The following is a 20787-nucleotide window of genomic DNA, read 5'->3' on the forward strand; positions in this document are numbered from 1 at the left end:
TTTTCTCCTAAACTGGAATTTGTAACCCATTAGTCCTTACTGCAAAAAAAAACCAAACCACCAACCACAACTGTAAACACTTGAAAAGAAACAGAAACCAGGTGAGAAAGAATAATTGCATTCTCCTGACTTGAAGTAGGTTTACTGCAAGTTCTTCTGGAGTTCCTCACAAGCATTATTATCACCAAAGATAACAAAACAAATACATATTAAACTGGAAAAAAATCTTCTTGATAAGGGCCTCATGGATCTCTGTAGCAAAACTATGGACATTTCCTTGTCCAGTAAATCCATTATACCACTGCACTAAGACAGAAGAATGTAATGCAAGGCTGTGTGAAAGCAATTTTAAGCAAGAAAAAGAGTTCTTTGAGCAAAAGATGCAAGTGAAAGCTGAGATTAAAAGAAAGCAATCACTCAAGTATTAGATGAGCATACTTTTGCTCCCACTGTCACTGTGCTTCCTAATCTCAAATCTGCAGATCCAATCGTTCACCTTTTTCTTAAACACCCAGCTCCTGGAGTCATATGATGACACCAAAGAAACCAACATCACTTGTCAAATCAAATTTCACCCTCTCAGGGAGGAAAAAAGCCTGAGAAAAAGCAATCATTAAAAACCTCAAAAACTAGTTTATAAAACAAACCATTTGAGACAGCCCTAAAAAATATTTCTGAGGGAGAGAGGCAAGAGAATTCCCAGAGTTGTTGTACAACTGCATTACAGCATCCAGACAATCCTTGCTCTTTCCCCAAATCCTACCTGATCTCTAGGATCTGCAGCACAGCTTTCCCTCTTCCTTGCTCTGCACTGCATCATTACATGAAGCTCCCTGCATTCCCTCCCCTGTCTCTGCACAACTCTGCACTGCAGCATTACCAGAAGCCCCCTTTCCCAGCTCTCTCCTACCCCTTAGTCTGGGGCACTACAGCCCACACTGCTCTGCTGTCTGGCCCTGTGCTGCAGCAGCTCAGTAGCCTTCCTGGGCTCCTACATCTCTGCTCAAGGGTTCTGCTTCTTTACTACAGCACTGCAGAAATCCTCTGGCTCTGCCACCTCCCACCAGTGCTCTGTGGCAAAGCCCAGCCCTTGAGCAAACCTTTCATTTTCTCCTCTACTCTTGCTATTCAATACTGCTGAAGCATCCCCCAGCTTTTTTTTTTTTAGGCTCTTTAGTCCATATTTTTGGTGTTACAAGGATTCCCCTCTTACCCAAATGCACCCTTCATCCTCAGAGAGATCCTGCTTTGCAGTCCCTTAAGGTTTCTCTCCCCACTCCCCTCCACCAATTGAGCACAGCTTTATAATCACTATATTTGTGCAGAAGTCTACAGTCACAGCTCAGGGACAATATCAGAGCACACTTGGCAAGTACAGATTGTTTAGAGAGTCATCTTGGATTTACTAAAGGGAGGTCATGCCTAACAAACTTGATTAATTTCTTTGAGGAGGTGACAATGACAAAGGACAGGGTGAAGAAGTAAAGCATAATTCAATTGGACTTCAAGAGCCTTTTGATACAGTACCACATAAAAGGCTAATTTATAAGGTTAATATGTATGTAGCAAAATACTTAGCCAAGTAAACATCATTTTTTTAATTACCCTGCAACAAAAGTGGGAAGCAAAGAAAACAGTGGCTGATCATAGGAAGGGAAAAAGGGAGTCATCATGGGAATTTCAGGTACTTGTGCCCTCAAACTCTCGTCTTGTAGGCATTCTTCTTCCAGTACCTTCTAAGATGCTGTACATAATTCACTGAAGAAGCTATCCATTTTGTTAATAAAACAAGATACACATGGTGAAGGGTTAAAGTGACATCCTTACTGTGCCTCTAAAGGAGATCTCACAACATACAATTTATAGCTGTATACTGCTTAGTGGTGCATAACACAAGGTACCATGTGAGATGAACTGCTGATGTTACAAACACATAAGGCTACCAGATATGCAGAGGATGTTAAAAAGAAAGCCAGGAAGGAGGAAAAAGCTAGTCAAAAATCAGAATACAGCCCTAGGTCTACCAAGGCAATCATACCTGTTTTTTTGTAGCACCACGGGAGACAGGTTGCTGTTACCATCAACTGTCTTGCTCCAGGTGTTATCAGAGGTGGATGATCACAAGAGCAGAGCAGCTCACTTGCCTTCATCTGCAGTCCACATTCTTCTTGGATATTAAAACAAATCAGAGAGACTAAGATTACCCTTTATCTTCAGAAACTACCATGGAAGAATGGGTACTTCTCCCTTTTAAGAGTGTAGCTTGAGGTACAAGCAGTTACAAGACCTCTGGAAGGTTCCTCCCCATACCACTGGCCAGCTTCTTCCCAAATTGGAGACTACAACCTGACGGCTGCTATCTGCTGCCAGCACAGTCAGGGTTTCCCTTTTTCCCAGGAAAAAAAAAAGCACATCTGTTTTCAGTAAATGCTGTAAATTAGTTAATGTTTGTAAAGTGCTCTGATCATGTGAAGTGCCATATAATTACTATGTATTATCAATATAATTTGGCTAGATTGTGCCACAGCCGCCTCCTCTCTTCATTACAGTTTTGAGAGTTTTCTTAAACATCAGCTCTTTGGGGTGGGGACATTGTGTGCTATCCATCTCAAAACAATCTTGACCTTTGAAGAGCCCCAGAAAACAAACAAACTGCAGAACTGAAGCACATCTCTGCAGTCATGCACCTACCCCCATTTCTTGCTGGAAACACACATAGATATCTCCCAAAGAGGAGGAACTGCTCTTTGGAAAGCATGTAGAAGCTACAACTTCATGACCCAAAGGACACAATAGATACTAAATGTATCCCAAACCTAGGAAGAGCAGCAGCCTCTAGTATTGATGGGCTCAACACAAAGACTAGGAAAACCTCTAGTTGGCATAACTGTTAACAGAAGCTGCCCATAAAAGCACTAACAAACCTTTCTTCCCATCTTAACATATCCCCCCTTAGACTGTCCATCTAGGGTGAAAAAAATAAATATGGACTATTTTTCCCCCACTTTCTGCTCCCTGCTATCTTCTGCCAGTCAAACCTAGATTTGTATGGCATTGAAAAAGCAAAGTTTGTATAAAACACCTTTGTACTCCCAGGTTAAAACCTGATAGAAAAAACATTGTTCTGTATAAGAGAAATTAACTTAATAATAGACAGCCCAAACCTCCTTAGAAAGTACAGAATGGACTTTAAGAAGGTGTTTAAGTCCTTAAGTTACAGAAAACAGAACTCTAAACAGAAGCAAACACTAAAATGAAAAGACTAGGTAAAAGACCCACCTACTCCCTACCCCTCCATCACAAGCACTGCAGCTGAAATGACTGCCCATCCCACTTGAATTTAAAGGGCTGGTGATCAGAAGAGGTGCCTGCTGAGAAAGGCTGCTCCAAATCAATGGATGAACCAGCAGCTATTGCCTTTTTTAATAACTTATTTGACTTTACTTTGGTTAAATGAGACTCAGATGTGGCTGGTGGTGGGTGAGGTTATCTCAATAGTGTGCAATTGAGCATGAGGGAAGTGGTTATATGTCCTAAAAATAGCTGATCTCTTCTGTAGGCAGTTTATATAGGTTATTATTAGCATTTTTTAGTGAAAATCTCTATAGTAGGATTGAATGCAAGTTATTATTTGAAAAGTAGGTTAGTAATTCTTGTAGTCTAGGGCATAAGTAATGGTATATAGAAATATAATAGTAAACTTATATTAGCTGTTATCTGTAGCTTTCTTGATAACATTAATATGGTAGGAGGCTAATCTTAAAGTACTCTAAGACGTGTGATTAGAAGTGAAGCTTTGAGTACTTTGATATAGTGAATCTTCATGAACCAGAAAAAAAATGTCTAAAGGTATTTTCTAGTTCTTTCTCACACTTAGGACAAATAATCTACCTTGAGAGCAAAATTCCCTACAGATCTGTCAAATTATTGAAGTAGTAGAAAGGAGAAAATATTTGGCCTGTGACAAGATGTATTTAAAATTGCTGAAGTGAGGCAAAAAATATTTTACTAGAATATCATTTATTTTTAAAAGTGAAAACTATCAGACTATGACAAAGGTGTGATTGGAAAACGGAGAGACCTTTTGAATACATAAAGTACTTCACCAAAAATGCTTGCTAACACTTCCTTAAGTCAGTGCTTCCTAGAAGCATCATCTGAGACAAGTATTTTCCAACAGATTCTATATTTATATGTAATAGGATGTTTCCCTAAATGCAGACTCTCCTAAAGAGATAATCACTTACACAGCAGCACCCACACTGATCTAACTCATCCAGTGCTGCTTGGGAAGCATCTGTTCAGAGTTAAACGTCTGAATTAAGCTGTTAAAAATCATGAAGAAGCTTATTCCTCATCCATGGCTCTGAATGCTATGGATTTGTCTCTTAGGAGTTTTCTATTTCAGAGGCTTTTACCTTTGAACTTCCAATTTCTGAATGCCACTGCCCTGTGCTTGAATGAAATGTCTGAGGAATCTGGATTCAATCCTCATGTCAAAAGTAAATCAGACTCATAGCTGCTGCTTCTGGTTAAATCTGCCCAGTAATAACAGACCAACTTTAGAATGTTCAGCAAATGTAAACATGTCTCAAGTAAGCAGGAGAAGATAGCAATGTTGGAAGCACATGCCATACTAAGACCTGGAAGGTGTGCATCTTTTTCTGGCATTGCTGCAGATTCATTTGTGTAACCTGGGCCTCTTCAGCTTCTGTCCCTGATCCTAGTGTCAAGTGTGTAAAATGGAGGAGGAATGATGCTCCAAAATCTTTCAGAGATAGACTAAGAAACTAAAATACTTCAGGTGTGCATATGAATACAGAGCAATTGACAGGGAAAAATTATTGCCTGAAACCAAACCAGATCATTTGTGAGTGCAAATGGTTTATAGCTCTGCTGAAATCCGTAGAGTACTGTCAGTTCACAGCTTCTGGGGCTCTTTCTTTGTCTGCCTTTGATTTAGGCCTGAAACCAAAGCATGGGAGCTGAAATACCTGGCTGGCGAATCCTGAAGGCATAAGTTTCATTTTAAGAGTAGACTCTTGCACGCTGCCCAGCATTGGCTGTCAACTGCTGGTTGAGGTTGTTCCTCTTTCAAAGATATTCCTTACTCTCATCTTACAAAATGAGAGGGATTGCTTTAAGAAAAAAAAAACCAACAAACCACTAAACCCAAGAAGTTCCAGTAGTTCAGAATATAAATACATCCTATTAGGGTTTCTTTTTCTTTCCTGCCAGACAAAGGCATTTCTGCTTCCAAGCCTCATAGACCTCCTGACCCTGCTGACGTGGGTGGATGGCTCTGCATGTTCTGAATCATTTGCTTTCTTTTCAAGTGTTACTTTCTCCTTATTTCAATTACCCTTCCTTTATAATTACACGGGCTGCTCCAGTGAATGGAAGTGCTCTGGAGCTGACAGACCGTCTAACAACAGGGCATGCTGGAGGCAAAATCCACATCCTTATCTACCTTGGGCAGTAGGGAAGGTGTATGTTTCATAGCACAGGAGAATTTCTTCAATGATGTTCAGACCCAAGCACTTTGTTGTGGGTTCACTGCCCAGCCTTGCACCAGGCTGGACTGTGTGTAATTGCTCTCCCTGTCCCTTGGAGAGTTATAAACCACACATACAAGGATCACCTCCCTTCATTCCTGCTGAGTGATTGCCTCTGTGACAGCAGGAGTCAATGAAGCTTGATCTGATTCCTATTTGAATTCAATGGGAGTCTTTGAAGTAAACTTGAAAGGGATTAGTTTAGCCCCCTAAAAGGTGCAACCAACACTGATGTGAGTAGGACAGGAAGGAAAGGTGGGAGACAGCAAGTGCCTGCCTGGCTGTGCAGCTTATGAAGTGGCTTATGGATGAACTGTGCTGTGGCATCTGGGGCCAGGGATAAATCTTAATAAATTCAGGGTTTTGTTCTATGCAGTTTCTCAAGAAAAACTTGACTTTTTTTGTTCTGACTTTCATTTTATTTGCAACCAAAATTTAATGGTAGGTTTTGTGTAGAAGATTAAGCTTTGAGAGACAGAACCTTAACTTCTGTGTTGCAAGTCAAGTTTCCAGTGAAGCTCTGCCCTGTCTTAAGAACATGTTTTGTTAAGTAGTTTCCTAAAAGTTAATATGATTTCCGAGGCTTCTTCCTGACTTCTGTCTCTGTAAAAGCCTGTTCCATTGCATATCCCATCCAGACTTTGTGCTAGTAATGTGATGCTTATTATTAGCACATAAGGATGTTGGAAAAGTACCTATTCAAAAGGGCCTAAAACCTACCCCAAAATCAAGGCAGAAGAGCTACTGCAGCAGTTCCAGAAAAGGCATACCCAGGGAGGGCCTGCAGCTGAATAGTGTCTATTGAAGAAAAAGGGATTTCTTTTTTAGCCAATGAATTACATATTTCAAACTTAATCTTAAATTGAAATTCTAGGAGGCATGTGTGTGGGAGCAGATCAGGGAGGGGGGTGTCAAAGCTTTCTGTAGCAGCAGCAAAGTTCCTGCCGTGAGTCATGAAGAAGGGGCCATAATTGCTGCCATTGTTTTGTGTACTTTGGTACAGCTACCTGTTGGTTATTCATGATCACAACGTTATCACTTGCCTTATTTTAGCTCTGTAGGGAAGAGATTAAGCTGCTGGGTCTGAGTGGCTGAGCAGTACCAGGGTATCCGAGGACAAGAACATAAGACTTTCTTTCCTCTTGATTCATCTAGGAATTAAAGATGTAACAAATGACTTGTGAGACTGGATTGTAACACAAAGTGATTTTTTTTTTTACCACTTATATGCAAAACTTTCCACTCCATCTGCATTTCCCTTCGTTCCTCTTGTTTTGTGTTCAAGGAACAGCTGAAAGGAAAGGCACATATACTTGCTATCTTCAAAGAGTCAAGGCTATTCCTTCCTTACTGAGGGCAGGGAAGTAAGAGGAAGGCAGTCTTCCTTTACATTCAATGGAGATTAGAAAGATGTTTGGGCACACACAAGCATGTCAGTGTTATTACAGGGAGGAGAAGTCTACCTACTGTGTGATCACTACCTCTGCAATGCTTTCAGCTGGAGCTACAGGGTAAAAGCTTGCTGCAACAGTTATGGTGTCTCCCATCTCCTTTCACTCACTGAATTCAGTCATTGCAGAGGCACCTGGGGCTGCTCCATTCACACAGCAGGTTGCCTGCTGAAATATCCCTTTCTTCTTAGCCTCAGCTTGTGGGAGAAAGAACAGGAGAGAAAAGGAGTAGGGCAACTGAGAAGAAAACCAGACTAGACACATAACAAGTTTGGGTTGTGGGTCTTTTTTTCTAAACTTGAACATTTCTAAGGAAAACAAGGAATGGTGGAGAAGATCAGGAGTGAGACTCAGGATTATTTGGCTTTTATCGTAACTGCCTTGAGGGTAGAAGATCATCAATGAGACACTTGTACACAGCAGAACAAGGGAGCAAAGACAGCTACAGCTTCCCCACTCCCACAGTAAATACCATAATGTACTGTGTCTTTGATGGGACATGACCAAGTATTTTTATCTAGGGGCTGCTTGTAGTCATATTTTTCATTCTTGGATGTAACAACAGAGGCGAGATACTCCTTAATATTTCCTTTGACCTTTCAAAGTGTTCCTGGGAGCCAAAGGTGTTCACAGGAATGAAACATTAAATTCCAACCTAGATGTCATAGTTCAGAACCTCTGAAAAGACCTGGCAGCTGCAGGAAGCAATGGCAAATAATACCCAGACCTGTCAGAAATGACCCTGGATATCAACACCTTTCTGAAAGCTAAAGTATTCCTTTTAGTTCAATATAAACAGATTAGATCCAAACAAGTGCACCACCATGTACAAATCTGGAAGTAAAAGGGACTGATTTATCTTAAAATGCTTCCATCTTTCTCAATCATCTCAAAAAAACCCTGAAGGTTCATATATTGACAGAGTGTCATATCTGCAAAGGAATCAAATGATATATCAGATGAGGGAAAGTAAACTAGAATTTCCTGTATTGAAGGAAGCTTCAAGTCGTGGCAGGAGTGAAATCTCCTGTAGCACAAGCTCTGTAAATAATGGAGTTTAGTTCTCTGTGGATGTGATGGGAAGGGAAAGTAACTTCCAGGATTTCCTGAGAACAGAGGATGACATTTAAGACTGGCTGAGGGAGGACAGAGGTGTGCAAAGTTTTGTCTCACCCAGCTCCTTGGCTACCTTGCTGAGTGACTAGGGCAAAGGCTTAGGAGTGTACTTTATCTCTGTCTTAGAGACACTGCTTGTATCAAGCCATATTGATTCTCTTTTTACTTGTGTCCAAAAGAGGGTTGGTATTACAAGCACAAAACAATGAAACAATTTAGAATTGTCTTATCTTAGTTTCTAGTAAAGCCTGTATTACCGTATGGTTTGGTTTTTCCTCAGAGTAGTCATGCTCTGCCCTGACTCAGTCCCATCCTGAGGAGTTTCCAGCTTCACCTGACCTTAGGAAACAGAAAATGGGCTACAAGAGAGATGTTGTTGCTCTTTCTGGGCATTCATGGATTCCTGCTGCTCAGTTCTGCTCTTCCATGCCTTTTCAGCCTAATCCTTTAGCTTTCTCTGTTTTTTGGGGGTTATCATCCTTCAAAATCCAAGATTGAATTAAAATCTTGAGCTAACAGTGGAGTGCCAGGCTAGCCTACATTTTCTCCCAATTAGAATGGATGAAAAGCTCAGTGAGAACATTAGCTGGGTCTGTATTGCTTGTATTTACACCATGAAATCTCTGTGCAGGTCTTCACCCCACGAATTGCCTTGGCTTTGGCTCACCTTTGTGCAAACACCAGAAACTCATGAAATGCAAAGTCAGACAGCTTTGAATGCTAAGCCACAATGGAATATTTGTTCTTTGACTGGACAAAACTTTTCACAATCAGAGTTCAGATGCAGGTGTATGTACACTGTGTTCTCTCCTCCTAGGGCCTGGGAGATCAGAAAGCTCACTAGCATGGCAATTGACAGAAAGCTGCCTAAAATCAGAATTAAGATACAAATTGCTTAACCAAAATCTTCTAAACTTGTTCTGTAGTGTGCAGTAACACCAACCAGAGCAAAGCAGATCTAGAAGACAAAGGAAGAACATCTTCATCACCATAAAATTGCACTGCTTTCTGGAGACAGATTTCCCCTATGTGTGCACGTGCTTTTGCACCTATTTGGAGATTACACACTATGTGTGCTCAGAGTATCTACTGCCTCCTTTGCCTTCCTCCTCTAAGGCTGGGTCTTCCAATGCAATGAGACACATTTACCTCCTCATTGGCAGGTGTGTAGTGTACCTGTAACACATTCCCACGTAGACTCTGAGATATAGAAAAAAACAATACAATAAAAATAACCCTGAGAGCTGCCAAAAGATATTTTTTCATTTTGGAAGGCTTTACCCCAGCACATCAGTTCACTGTGTACCAAAGATAATTAGGGCATCTTATTTAAAACTTACGATCTAATTAGTGGCTTTAATGGTAGTTAATTACACAGAGAGCAACAAAGCAGTTATATTTCCTACCAGGCTGCTTCTAAGTCAAGGTGCAGGTACTTATCTAGGGCCATAAAGGAGAGTGGCTACCACACTTAACATCTAATTAGACAAAATTGTCCACAGTAATTATGAGCAATGTGATTTTATTTATCTGGCTTAATTACTGGGGCTATGCACAATCTCTGACCTGGCACAGTGACAGGGAGGACAGAGGGAAGACAAAGTGCCATCCCCTCTGTGAACGCTGTGGTGGAACTGCAGGATCCTCATGCTGAGCACAAGGACAGAGCCTGGTCACAGATCAGCAGTGCCCCTGAAGACTTGGGTATCCTCTGATCCCTGAGGCTCATAGGAGCCATGCCTACACATACTATGGATAAAGCAGTGCATTTACAGAGCCCCATGGGGACAGATGACTGGTACCCTAAGGAACTCTCTGCTAACAGCAGGTACAAAAAGGGCAATTCTTTTTATTCAGCAGAAGGGACACTCTGTCCCCACCATCAACATCATAAATCTTTCCCAGAGACCATCCACTGATGAATCACAGAATCTGAAGGGTTGGAAGGGACCTCCAAAGATCAATGAAACTTTGTAGCAACTTTCGAAACATCTCCAAAGAGTCAGTGTCTTCTAAAAGAACACTTTCCACTCTCAGAGGGAAGCAGAGCAAGTTTTTTTGTCTGAATCTAGATTCTTCTTGCTCTTCCCCTTAACTTTTAACATCTGTATGCATGGAAATAAATCCAGGTGCAAGTTAAACTGGATCTGTGCCTGTCAGGAAGGAACTCTGCTCCATGCTCTATACTTAGATCAACCTCCATTATTTGCAAATCCCAGTAGAATGAATAACTGTAGTGTGTTAGTCCTTGAATCATTAAAAATAGTAATAGGTCATGAAGAGCATGAGTGAAATGTGGTTCTTTTGATTTGTCCTTTCACACCATTGGACCAGATGTACATGTGTTACTGAGAGATGTATTAGTGCTGTCGTCAGAAGGGACCAAAGTCCATCGGGCCTGTTACACTTCTTGTGACAATAAAACTAGCAAGTGCTTAAGCAGGAGTACAAGAGACACTTCAGTTTATCCTCTCATTAATTAATTATGCCCTGATGAGAGGGATACTTTTGAGTTGTAAAGTTTAAAGAGATAGATAAGTTCATGCCAGAAAAATAGCTGGCCTGATGCCCACAGCCTTGAAAGACAGCATTTTCAAATACTTCCACTTTATGAGATTGCAGGCAGCAGCATGCATAGCTCTGCTTCTCAACTCATACCCCCAGGTCATTTCCATGTTATAGCAAATCACCTGTTCAGTGGCTCACTAAGATTTTGAATTACTAGTAAATACATTTTGACCTTATTTTTTCTCCTGATAATTGCTCTATTTATAGAGAAGTCACTGATTGTCATGCTAATTTCTTCCATTGGAGGATTCGACTGGCTCCATCTGAAATAATCTGTGGTATATCCCACTTAAAAAAAGGGTAGAGAAAAAAGCCCCAAAAGGAAACTGTTTCCTTTAAGAGTGGATTTGCTCTTGTTCCCTTTTCTTCATGAAATCTAGAAAAAAAATACTCATTGGTGAAAAAAAAATACATATAACTTTCACAAGTTAAGATATCAGTTAGCTTTAGATATCGACTGGCTTTTACGCCTTCATTTTCTATCAGCTTCGAGTAGAATGGCATATCATAAGAAGATGGTTTATAATCTTTGTATAACCCATCAAAATATCTGTAGCCAGGTTTTCAAAAAACCCAAATAAAGTCTTTTGACAGTATTCAGGACCAATGTTCAGAGCTAGGCAAGGCCAAGGCTGGGGTTTTTTTCTGTTCTTTCAAAAGAAGTCCAATCACCAGAGCTACTTTATTTTCTCTGCTCTGTCCCTGAGCTCATAGGGCTACAATCATTTTGAGACGCCTGAGCAAAGCATTCTGGAAACATCCAACCTCTCTGAGCAAACAGAGCCCATCTGCAGTGCTCTCCCTTCTTTTTTGCTCATGCAGCAACACGAGCACACCCTGGGCTTGGGGCACCTTTGGCCTCTAGCACAGTGAATCACAGCATGGGTTGGTGGCTGCTGACTGGGAGGTCCATCTCTACCAGTGACAGCCTGGTGGCCACAACTTCTCATTCCTATTGACACAGCAGCTGAGCCAGTTGTAAATCTGGGAGGTTTTGTTCTGAGAGCAATCAACTGTCCTGCAGTCTAAAGAGTGATGGAGGGACCTTGATCTCACTACGGCTGGTCAGCACCGCCTGCATCGCTGGGAGGTTGCTCAGGCTTGAGTCACTGCAGGTTTTATGGTTCAGTACCACAAAGCAATTAACAGCAAGTGAGTGAGCGTTCCCAACCTTTGCTAAAAATCGTGGCTGTTTATCAATGTGTCAGGCTGTTGGCAGATTCAAGAAATCTAAATTTAACAGGTGACTGGTTCCTCTATGCCTGGCTGCAGCCAATGGATCTTCAAGATATGGTGTCCCAACTGGGCAGCCACAGCAAGCTGGGGAGGAGAAGTAAATGAATGGGGCCAGCTCCAGAGTTCAGTGCAGGGGAGGCTTTTTTACACCACAGCTGCTTAATGACTTTTTCAATTGATTTCAGCAGTGCTGCTTTTCTATTACTGATTCCATCCCAGCCATTGGGCAGAAAAATGGGCTTAGGAAAATAATAGGAAGGAAAGAGAGAAAGAGAGAAAAAAGAAGTACTCAAAAATTCAACACCTACCATAACACAGTGACATTTGTTCAGATATTTTATGCTGAATTGGGAAAATAGAGAGTGAGAAATGGCAATTTCTCCCATCGCTCAGCCCATGTTGTGAGGCAAGTACACATGTACTTCCCTGCTTTCAAGCCCCAGTTCATCCATGCTCATTGACCTGCTCCTTGGTTTGGAACCAGCTGCAGAAAGCAGCTGTCATCCTCTGTTACTCTGCCAGCCCTGTTCTTAAGGCAGCCATCAAAGTCTGGCACTGACTGAAGGCAATTCAATTAGCTGTGACGGTCAAACAGAAACTGAGGGTCAATTGAAATCTCTTTATTTCTTGTCCCCTCCCCTCTAGTTTTGTCTTGAAGCCTGGAGACAGAGAAGTCCATCTACATCTTGGGAAGTTTTTGAGGGGTAATGTTGGAAGAAGGATGGTTCCTATACAGGAGAATCTTACCATAGTGAGCTAAAAAAAGACAAAAGAAGGAGAATACACACCAGGGAGATGAGTATATCTTTCCTCAGCCCTGCTTAGCCCTCGTGCTGTCTCCTTAAGATGCAAGGAGCTTGGGAAGTGTGCCTTGTTGGATGGCTTCTGATGTGCTCTGGTTAAATGGGATAGTAATAATGAAATCTCCCTCAGTTTTACCGCTGCCATCTGCTCTGTGCCAAGCACAGTGGCCATTTCAGGCTTTTATCAGACCTGTGGGCTTATTCCCAGCATGCTCAGAGGAAGGAGGGAAGGTGAGAGGAGAAGAAGGTGGCGGAAGGAAGATGGGAAGGTAGAGAGTGAGAGCTGGGATGCGGTGGTGCACACAGCTGCTTTCTGAGCCCCTGTTTTCAGCCTCTGCAGCTCCTTGCTAACATGCAAATAGTTGTAAAAATAAAGGTCAAACAGATAATCTTGATAAATATTTAATAGTTACTGTTTTTACATTCCCCTTATTGTTATAGATTAAATGTCTAATACTTGGAACATCTGGCTCACACCGAGTTGGAAGGGAGAACGTCCAGCCTTGCCTGGTGTGGGGGGAAGCAGGCATCAGGGCATGGAGGGGACACACTCTGTAGAGCTTGTTGCCTCTGGGACATCAGCTTGACCACTTCTAGCAGCCCTGCAGAGCCTCTCTGATGTTTGCTCATGAGCAACTGCTTTTACCAGCAGCACAGACCCATCTTTTTTGATTCAGTGAGTCCTCATGTGGGGCTCAATAAATCCCAATATCAAGACTCTGGGTTCCCTCATCGCTCTCGGAGTTAATTCTCAGTAAGAACCATCTGCATGCAGGTAAATTGGATGAGCCATGGTCATGATTAGCTGTTTCAGAGTCACTAGGGGTCTTCGTTCTCTGGAGGTGCTGGTAGTATTGGATCAGTGGATTTATCGTAGGGCTGGAGATAGATTTCTGCCCCAGTGGTCTTTGCTGGAATATTTCCAGGCTGAAGCAAGTAACAGAGAAATTAAATGAGACTTGTGATAACGTTGTTGACCTCAGAGTCCTATCAACCAGTCAAGTAGTTATGGCAGAGTAAATGCAAGCTGTGCTTTTAAGGAATTGCTTGGCAATTAAGTGAACTGTACATTTCCTTATAGTAGCTGGTAAGAAATCATCCATCTTTGCACAGCAGATGAATGCTTAATATATTGTGGGAGCTTTTCTGTTGGCCATGCATTAATTCATTGTGATCAATAGAAAACTCAGGGTGCCCTGAGAAAGAGGAACGTGCTTTAGACACTTTCACCTCTATAAGACTGTGTAGCAGAAGGTCTTGATATCATTTTCACTTTATGGAGATCCTGTATGAAGCATTTCCCTGGGCTTTGGAAATCACTGGCAGTAATGGATTTCCGTGTGGAAGAACTAATGACCCTGGATAATAAATGAATCAATGTGACAAAAGGAAGAGAATCCAGCTCCATACTCACTGCTTTGCATGACCTGAGTCTTTGTACAGCAGATGAAGAATGCCAACGTAGTGACCTAGCTATACATCACAACCACTTCTGCACCGGAGCAATCAGTCCCACTTTGGACAATAGCCCAGGGATTTAGACCCCTTGTTCAGCAGCCTCAAGCCCCTTCAGGATGCTTTTTTCAATCCTCAGTAGAACTAGTCTTGGAACAAATACCTTTCTCATATTCTTTCAGATGAAATATGAGACTTTTTCCCCTTGTTTCCTTTCAGCTTGTGCCTCTGAGCATTCAGCTATACTCAGGGCTTTGCTTGCCTCTCTCCTCCCAATCTTCGTTTCATTCACATTGCAAGGAACATGTCATTAACATTTGACAATGACTCCTTTCCCTCTGCATTGCTGTATTCTTCTTTTTTTTCCTATTTTCTTGAAGATTTGCCACCCTTTTTTACAAGCTACACAATGTGGAAGCTGGCAGAAGACCAGGTTCAGATAAAATTCAAAACTGACTCTACATCTGAATTTAAGAGGTGCCAGCATTAGGGTAGCATAGCATGCTCCCAAACAGCCTGACACACATAGAGAAAGCATCAGTGACAGTTGAGGACTCACTCAAATACTGCTTAAAATCCTCAACAAGAAAAAGAAAGACTGATGGTTTTGACTTCGATGGGAAGTAGCCTTCTGTCAGTATTCCAACAGGCTGCTAAAAAGACATGTGCTAGTCCTGCAAACTTGCAGTACTCCAGAAGAGCATGTTCCTTGCTCAGCAGCTAACAAACTAACATGATATCAAGGCAGTAACCTCAGGGAGGTGCAAGGCAGGTGTTGTAGGCATCAAAGTAGTGTGAAGCAGTAAAACCTAGAAGGTCTGGAGCTTATATGAAACTATGGCTAATGTATTTTGTAGAAGGGAAAGGGATGGGAGCCCTTTGAGATTGGCCTATAAACAGATATCAGCAATGTCTCTCATCAAAACATTGTTCACTGAACACTTTAGGAGTGTGAGTTTGAATAGTGACTCCTGGGTCAGCAAGGAAATCTCTTTTTCCCACCTGTTTGCAAACCTGTCTCTGTATCCAGCTGTGTAACAGTCACTCGTGACAGGGCCATTTCAGTTCCTAGGTGATGTTTCTGCTCTGACAGGATGGCAAAAATTTTACAGCTAGATGAAAGTCAATCAAATATAAAGATACTGAAAGAAAGAAAGAGAGGGAAAGAGGGAAAGAGAGAAGGAGAGAAGGAGAGAAGGAGAGAAGGAGAGAAGGAGAGAAAGAGAGAAAGAGAGAAAGAGAGAAAGAGAGAAAGAGAGAGAGAAAGAGAGAAAGAGAGAAAGAGAGAAAGAGAGAGAGGAAAAGTCCTTTTGCACAAATAGTCACTGAAGTGCTTGTGGTATTTTTACTTTTTTTGGAATATTCTTGAAACAAAGATGAAAACTAACACAGTAAGTGTTCACAGAATAACAGTAAAATAGGTCAGAAATGCAACTGGAACAAATGTGTTTGAATAAAAGGAAGCCAAGCAAATGTGGCAGCTACTAGAACTGTGCAAACACAGCAAATAACAGAAAGCTTTCCATCAGGAGAATGACAGTATGCAGAAATCTTGATGCTTTTCTTCACTTAATGCAGGACCCAATAGGGAATGAAAACTATTCTGTCACACAATTATATACTTTTAAATCTCAAGGGAGTAAGTTGTGGTGTGTTTGTGTGCAGGATGTAAGGGACACGTGAGAGTCAATGATGACATTTGATGTGTGGCAGCTCTGAACTGGGCTGTTATCAGAATTTCACCAAAGAGCCAGCATATTATTTGGTAGCTGGGGCTGTGGTGTCATCCTTCACTGAAAACAGAACATCCCATGTACTGTTTCAAGGGAATAACCTGCAGTAAGTGCCTGGCTTCTGTCCCTGATGCTAATTCCATCTCCAAAGGCCACATCTCAAGTAGGTCTCCCACAATGCTCAAAACAATCTTGTGTCATCAAAAATGTGCACATTGACATAAGGTGAGCCCACAGCCTTTGAAACAGTTACACTTTTGTGTCCTGTACTGAATTTTCAACAAGACTCCCCTTGTCCAGGCATTCAAGACAGTTTCTCTTGTCCTAAATGAGGCATCATCTGCCCTTCCTGTACCACATCCCCAAGGATGGTCTTATTCAAGAGATTTGAAGGCTAAATCATCACACTACTCTACGTACACACCTTGTAATTCTACAGTGCTTGAAGATACTTTTTTAAGCTATCCTGACTCTATATTTCTTGTCTTCTCCCCATGGCTTCCTGCAGTGGATGGCACTGTGCAGCAGCTGCCTGCCCTGCCTGGGAGGAGGAGAGAAACTGAGGGGCTCGCACTGAATCCTTGCCTGTGACTCCCTCAGAGCTTGCTGGCTTTCACTTATTGAATTAGGATAAATTGGAACTTTCATAAAGGGTGATATAAATCATTATCTCAAGTTAGCAGATGCGGACTCACCAGGGTAGAGCTCTGTTAATAACTCCTTCGGATTAGGGCTGATTGGTACAATTTGAAACTTGTTTCTCTCAGCTTGATCAGTCTACTTGTAACCGTGGCAATTATCCCATTTCACTTTCAACAGCCCAGCACAGAGGAGCTTCTGCTTCCAATCCATCCCTCTTTAATGAATGCAGTGTGATACTTTAGGTCCCCTGGACAAATATACTGTCTCCCCTTCAATTCACAAGAAAAAAAGCATTAAAAAAATAAATCCCATGTCCAAATGTCACTTAGGAATGTGTCGTTTAGGGAGTGAGATGCTAAGTGTCCATGTAAACATCATTTAGGTATTTGGCTGCTGAAAAGCCTCTCTTCATTCTTACAGCATCATTTGCACTTTTTGGCAGTCTTCCTGACTGGGAAATTAGATGAAAAAACGGGGTTTTGTCCAAGCATTGAAGCTGCTTGAATACATTCTGATGAGTGTGGTACATGCTGAATTTGTGGGGTTTTGTTCAATAACTTATCTGGTGATTTTTTTTTCTTCTTTTTTTTTTTCCCAGGAGTCATTAATAAATGATTTAATGAGTGAACACAGAATTCGCAGAATAATAAGTTTGACAAGTATTTTCTTTCAGTCTTCTATTTGATTCACACAACAAGTCCCTGTCTCAATTTAACAGACCCTTGAAGAGCACTCTTAACTTTGACGAGAGTTTTAAATCCATTTCTTTTAAGGCAGACACTTGGACAAGTGTTTGCTTTATGTTTGCTTTACCTTACCTCAGATATTTTGCTGGACCATGTGCTTTAGCAGCAAGATTGGCCTTGTGCTTCAGTCACTGCAGTAGTGGCTTACCTGCAGTTACCATCAACAGTTACCTGTTGACTATTTATGACTTTTCTAGTAGCATGTATATATTAGAAGCACAAGTAGGATACAATTTCCATGTTCCTCTGATTAGGAGATGCACAAGTCCCTTTGAACCATCTCCAGCCTACCTCAGCTCTCAAGCTATAAAATGAGTATTCCCTTTCCTTCCAACCATTGTCTTCCCTTTCAGGTTATAAATTCTTTAAGCCAAGGCTATTGCTCACTTCTTGTTCACACAGCACCTCAGACCATGTTTTATGAAGCCAATAAAATGTTAGAGATTAAAATACACAGGCTGATTTGTCTCCCACTTACTGCACCAAAGCTGTACATCTAATGGAACATCACTGATGTCCACGGAAATGTGCCAGCGAAAGCAACAGCATGATCCCACCCAAGCTTTGATTTCTAACAGTGGGAAGATGAGAGCTTTCCCATTTTGTATTCAGATACAATGCACATCTGTTCTTGGAAATTGTTGGAGGGTGCAGAGTGACTAAATGATGGTGTCCCAAAGTTTCTGAGGAGCAGCCACTCCCTTCTCCCTGCTCTTGCCAGCTGCCTTCTGCTCAGCTCTAAGTGCTCAGCCTCTTGCAGTGCCTTGGACAGCTCTGAATCATGCTGCTTACAATATGTTTCTGCTAAAAATAATAGTAGTAATTAATGCTCCTAGTTTTAGTGCTGCCATCTGCCTTGACGCCAGCCACAATGGCTATTTTCCTCTGTGTTCCCCAAAGTGGGAAGGAGGAGGAAGGAAAGAACAGAGGCAGCTGCTTGTGCCTTTCCCCAGCACCTCTGCTTTGGCTGGCAGTGATTTGTCTGCCGTGGGGGTAGCCTACTCTTGCAGAGACAGCAAGAGACACAGAACTTCCTCAGACCTAAAAGGTAATAAAGCTCAGAGAAATGCATGGAAGAAAATACTCCAATAGAGACATTTTAGTGTCATTTTAAGAGTATCTATCTAGCTACAGACCACATAAGGCAACAATGAGGAAGGGAAGGTTACTGAAAGTTTGCATCAGCAACTGGGATAGGTTGGTGAGAGGTTAGGACAAGGACTTCCTTTCTCTTTATCTCTGGAAAGTAGTTGTCTTGCCTAGTCCAAGCAGATGTCAGGAGCACACAGGCAAGTTGGGGAAATGAACTAAAGTGGCAGACTGTTTGACAAACAGCATCAAAAAAGGCATCTCTCAAAATGCATTTGATGAGGAACCTCAGTTCTTCTGAGACTCCAACCAGAGCCTTTCCTTTTGTCTTGACTCCACCTCCTAATTACAGAATTTACTTACTGTCCTACTGGAGAAGAAAAGGAAAACTGTAGGTTCACAGGAAAGGAAGTGTTTATAGAGGAAAAAAAACCTACTCACCTGCATGCAGTGAGTAACTGCAGCAGTTAAAGTAATCTTCTCCCATAGTAGTGAGATTTGGGGGGTGGAGATGACAAAACAGTGTAAAAGGCAGCCAGGATCCCTTTAGCTCTCCAGTTAGGGAGCTTTGAAAGGCTGTACAAAACCTCTTCTTCCTGATCCTTGCTTACCAAGCTGGCAAGACCTTTTTCTTCTATCAGAAGAGAAGAGCTATCACACATCAACCAGCCACATCTCTCCTGCACAGTGGATGACACTTCAGAAGGTAACCTGTTGGTCCTAGTCCTATCTGTCACAAGTGTGCTCCAAGATGCTTATTTTGACTAAAGCAAGGAAAAAACAGTTGTTGAAGGTTAAGGAAAAAAAATGTGAGAAACTACAGCAGCCCAGATTTTGTTACAGAATGTTTTTGATAATATTCTGTGTTTTGATAATCATCTGCATTGCTCCCCAAGGCTCCCAGTCCTCCACAGCCCAAGGCATCATGTAGCCCAGCTCAGTGTTAGATGTTTCCTCCACAGACCAGAAGCTTTAGCTCTCATGCACTACTGGTAATGATGTGACAATTTGAGGGGTTTGAGCAGTTTTTGTATATGGGGCTTACATTCCTTGCTTACCCACTTCACTGGATCTAACTTTGACGTCTTAAGTGGAACACATCTCCAGTTCCCTTCTTCTTCCCCATCCCCAAATGGTGCTGAAGAAATTTAAGGTGAGTTTGAGTCCAAAGCCATTTAATTCATTCCATCAGACATTTCTAGCCAGACTCTGAGGTGAGCTAGTGGGAGGACCTAATAGATTTGCAGTTGTTTAATCGATCCTATTTGGTATAGGCTTGGCTTATGCAGAAAAGTGTGTTCTCTAATTGCATCAAAACTCATCCTAGCCCGTGAGCCTAAACTGAGCAGCTCTGATATCAATTCAGATAACCATCTTAGCAAGATATGAGGTCCCTGTTAAGGCTGCTCCCTTTTGTACAACCAGCTAAGCACTTTCCTTAAATCCACATATTTGAGATTGGCAAGAGTTTTCATCATTTTATTTTCCCAGAAAAATATGCACATTTTCAAGGTGACACAGTAATGTCCACCAGTGCTGCAAATAGTAGTTCATGTCTTGTTTTGAGGGACTTCTTGGGTTGTTTCTCTGCATTTTGCAAGGGTGCCTCTGCCAGAAGCAGAGCAGATGGTTATATCTCAAAGAGGGGGGTTGAGCTTAACAGGCAGCCCCACTATGGACAAGCTGTGGCTGTGCAGAGCACAATGAGTATTCATGTGAAAAGAGATCCTGGAAGGTCAATATTGACTATTCATTATTCACTTAAAATATTTGTCATGCAATTTGGGACTGAGACAAATGCTCATGACAGAGGTGACCAGACACACTATTTGACTCAAAACCATGACGTTATCATAAACAAGGACTGGGCTAGTTCCAGAAAAACTGAGGAGACAAAATTCTTCCTGTACTTCCTTGCAGAGCTTTTTTGTCATTGTCTGTACAAAAATCTGGATCAGATAATAAATTTCTACTTTTTAATCAAAACAGGAAGAAATGTTGTAAGAAATGTCAATTGTGATCAATACCTCAACCAGGAGAAATGACATTATCATGAGTATTGCATGGAATTGAACAGACATCACTTGACGTTTCCCATCATTGCTTGTCAGCTCTCCAGATAGCTGACTACTATCTTTAAAAGCAGGAAAGATGTTTCAGGTTCCAAGGGGATTTTTCAGCTTTGTTTCCATTTTGAAAAAATAAGTTATGAAAATTAAACTTTGCTGTGAAACAGAATTCCAGGTAAAAAAAACCCCAAACACATCCTCTAACTTATTTTAACCAAAAACAAGAGAAAAAATAAGGCTGTTGGTGGATACTATTTGTAATGCTTTTTTTTTTTTATAACCAGCTGTCTATAATGCACCAGACTGTGATTTTCTTGTTTGAAT

The sequence above is a fragment of the Colius striatus genome, chromosome 19 (assembly GCF_028858725.1).
Source record: "Colius striatus isolate bColStr4 chromosome 19, bColStr4.1.hap1, whole genome shotgun sequence".
In the NCBI taxonomy this organism is placed as follows: domain Eukaryota; kingdom Metazoa; phylum Chordata; class Aves; order Coliiformes; family Coliidae; genus Colius; species Colius striatus.